Raw genomic sequence first — 3,926 nt, forward strand, 5'->3', positions numbered from 1 at the left:
GTGAAGCAATTGTGCTATCCACAATGCTACCATTGCTTGATATATACATCGCAAACTGGAAGGAAAGGCATGTACCTCAGGAAAGTGCACCCAAATCAATGCCCCCTTTGAAATAGAGCATCTCTGGTTGTTCTAACCCCGTCTCCCCATCCCCTCCCCTCCCCCTCCACTCCCATACCCCTCCCCCAAAATAGAGCCCCTCCAATACCCGCTCCTCCCCTCCAATTGCCCCCTCCCCTGAAATAGGCCCCCTCAAATATCCCGAATACCCTATCCAATAGTCCCTCCATCCCTCCAATAGCCCCTTGCCGCTCAATACCCCCTCCTCCCCTCCAAAAGCCCCGTCCATTAGCCCCTCCTCCCGTCCAATAGCCCCTCCTCCCCTCCAATAGCCCCATCCAATAGCCCCTCCTTCCCTCTCTCCTCCCCCCTATAACCGCACCTCAACTCCCATTCCAAATCCCCCGCCCTCCTCACCCGCCCTCCCCAATCTTTGTCGATACCATTTCCCTTGTGTCACAAGTCTGGAACATTACCATGTGTTGACATTTGTGAGGGTTGGGGCTGCCTGGTGCCAATTCTCTCGAGGCGATTTCCAGGCTTCTCTTGCCCCTCTAGGTCCTGGTTGCCCTGCGCTACCAGTGGGTGACCGGTAGGGTGTGGAGTGGGGTGGGGTGGGGTGGGGGCTGGAGAGCTTTCTCTGACGCCCGGAACTTTTTAAATTTTAATTCTCTCTATTGAGATCCCTTTTCGAAATGTTGGTAAGATTCACGGTATGTTTGCCAAGGCCCTCAATCTAATTGACACCCCATAGTTGTCGCTCCGATTCAAGGGCAGGCCCCGGTTGCCAAGGAGACTGTCACCCCTCCGCATGTTCACAAACCCGATATGCGCCTGTACGGGTTAAAAACGACAAAAAGAGTCCTTTGTCCAAACGGGGGCAGAGGTTCGACCAGCCCCCGCATGCCCGTTCCTACACAGGCCCCTCGCTGATCTGTTCTGAGTCATCTTCCGTGTCCTGCTTGGCCAATTTGACTTCTGCTTCGAGCTCCTTGGGATCTTCGTGGTGCAGGTCGATGAGGAGGATGTAGATTAGGCGACCGGCGACGCCTCCGATCATGGGGGCGACGATGGGAATACACCACCATCCGTGACCAGCCGTGAAAACCTCGGAGCCCCACCCAGCCACAAAGGTGAACATCCGCGGGCCACAATCTCTGGCTGGATCGATGGTGCAGCCAGTGTTGGAACCGATGGCAATTCCAATGATCAGCACTGCCACCGAGATAATGGGCGGCTGTAAGAATGCCGGCACAGCGGCCTTTTTGGCGTTCGATAAATTCGATAAATGTTCATACCGTTAACTTGCAACCAACCGAAATTCCGATTCATTCTCGAGTCAGCATTTTCTCGGGGGAGTTGAACACACATTTCGAATCACAGTCGCTGCGAGCAGGATTCGAATCTGCGCGGGAAAACCCTATTTAATTTGAAGTCCAACCACTCGGCCATCACTGCTGCGTCATTCAACATCAATTTGGTCGATAGAAAGATTCTAAAACCAGCCTGGAATCACTCCAGGAAGTTATTCCATTCAAACGATCAACGGGGCCCCGGGGTTTATATGAGGAGGGGTTGAATCTTCGTGGAAAATGACCATTGGATTTGGAGAGAAGCCTTGAGAGACTCGAAAACTTCAGCTCCCTAAACGCACAATTCCACTGATAAAATAGTTTGTGGAACAACATCAGTTACATTGGAAATATATTAGAAATGCCAATGGAACAGGACCACACTTCCCAGTCTGGAAGAAAATTAAAATGATGGAATCGAGAAATAACAGCACAGAAGGAGACCTTTGCAGGCCGAACGGTCAGCTGATGACCTGATGACGCAACTAACATGATCACGTGTCTGGATTCCGGCTGTTCTCCCCGGATCGCGGTCAGAGCACAAGCCAGGAGCAGCTGCTCAATTATTAAATCAGTTATTTTTTATTCCAACTCCTTGGTCGCCAGTCATTGAGAGAGCAGCATTTCTACATGGTGTCAAGAGTGGGCAGTATGGCAGAAGGACTCCACCGCATCAACATCCTTGGATCACAGAATCGTAGAATGTCCAGCGCAGAAGGCCATTCGGCCCAACGAGTCCACACTGACCCTCCGAATGAGCACCGCAGCTACTCTCCTCAAGCAGAGGTTTAAGAGATAGTGCAGTACCAGCCTGGCTAGCTCAGTCGGTAGAGCATGGGACTCTTAATCCCAGCGTCGTGGGTTCGAGCCCCACGTTGGGCGTGTCTATATTATTATCTGAAAATATTGATGCTGAATGAACTGTTTTCACAACAGGAACACAAGGTTATGTCGCTGGACTGGGAATATAGAGGTCTGAACTAATCCTTGGTGACAAGATTTAATAAATCTGGAATTGAAATTTCGTCTCGTGAATGGCGCAGAAAAGTTCTGCTTCAGACGGATCATGTTTCCACAACAGGGAATGATTTGACACAACCACAGTGAAGATCTGTCCCCGGTCGCCTCACGGTTCCACGACAGAGAGAGAACAGTTGCATATCAGAGAGCACGGGATATACATTTACAAACAGGGCCTTCTCCACCTCGGCACCTTTTCTGTGTCATTGTGTGTGGCCTGATAGTCTCTTACTGCTTTTCTGTGTGTCTGTTACAGCAGTGCTGATGTAACGTATTAATCTCACTTTTCCCAAACAGTAATTGTGATTGATAGATACAGACAGATTTCCACACTGACATTCAGTACCAATGTCTGATAGAAACTGAATCCCACCCACACATACAGTACCAGACATTGACTCATAATGAAGGAATCCTGCTCTCACAACCTGTTCCAGAGACTGAGGTGCAGAGTGTTCCCTCCACTCGTGAACACTACCTGTGATTTACAGATACAGAACAAATCTCAGTCAGGTGAGTAGCAGAGTTTGATGGGTACGTCATGTATTCCGCAATCACCTTCTCTGCGCCAGATAATCAGATGCAGTCGACACGCGGTGTCTGTGTTATTTTAACAAGAGTTTTACACAAGAACCGGAACTAATTTACACAATATCAGGGGGAGCAGAAGTAGGCCATTCAGCCCATCGAATATGCTCCGTATTGCAATGAGATCATGCTTGATCTGATATATAACGTGTATTGACCTCATTCGGTGGCACCTTGTCACAGTGGCTACCTCACAGCGCCAGCGATCCGGGTTCAATTCCAGCCTTTGGTCACTGACTGTGTGGATTTCCTCCGGGTGCTGCGATTTCCTCGCACAGTCCAAATGTGTGCGGGTTAGGTGGAGTGTCCATGCTAAATTGCCCCTTAGTGTTCAAAAAGTTGGATGGTGTTACAGGGATGTGGTGGGGACATAGGGGCTCTTTCAGAGGGTCGGTGCCGTGTCGATGGGCCGAATGGCCTCCTTTTACATTTTAATGATTACATGATAATCCTCATGTCCACTTTCCTGGCTTTTTATCTCTAGATTTCATGATGAACCTTTAAAACCAACATTCCAACCAAACCTCAGGTACCAGTAACTCCTCAATGGTCGTTAATTTCCCGGCTGTCAATCATTTGGTCAGTCTGAGGAAGTCACATCCTGGAAATGTCATACATTGATCCAGTTCTAAAGTAAATTAAGTCGCTCTAGTCCCTGATGACCATAGGCTGCGTTCCCCTTTGAGGGTGAGATCTGACTGATGGTGATTTAACCTGAGGATCACGATACCTCAGGCGAATGGCAAGGCTGTGAAGGCGGGGTTTTCCTGATTCAGAGCTATTGTAACCGTGTGATCAGAATCTAATTAACCTGGTTCTCACTCTGTTAATATTGTCTCACGCTGAGGCAAACCTCACCGATTGGATAGACGAGTGATCGTTCTTCAGTCTTGTCATGGACGGACC

The 3,926-nt window shown here is 49.2% G+C and overlaps 1 non-coding gene across 1 annotated transcript; it reads left to right on the forward strand.

Annotated features, from left to right (window-relative positions):
* The first annotated feature begins 2,221 nt into the window (after nucleotides 1-2,221).
* On the forward strand, nucleotides 2,222-2,294 carry trnak-cuu (transfer RNA lysine (anticodon CUU)). The gene has a single exon. It is a non-coding gene; the product is annotated as a tRNA-Lys (tRNA).
* The last annotated feature ends 1,632 nt before the right edge of the window (nucleotides 2,295-3,926 follow it).

Source organism: Scyliorhinus torazame, chromosome 24, assembly GCF_047496885.1.
Source record: "Scyliorhinus torazame isolate Kashiwa2021f chromosome 24, sScyTor2.1, whole genome shotgun sequence".
Taxonomy (NCBI): domain Eukaryota; kingdom Metazoa; phylum Chordata; class Chondrichthyes; order Carcharhiniformes; family Scyliorhinidae; genus Scyliorhinus; species Scyliorhinus torazame.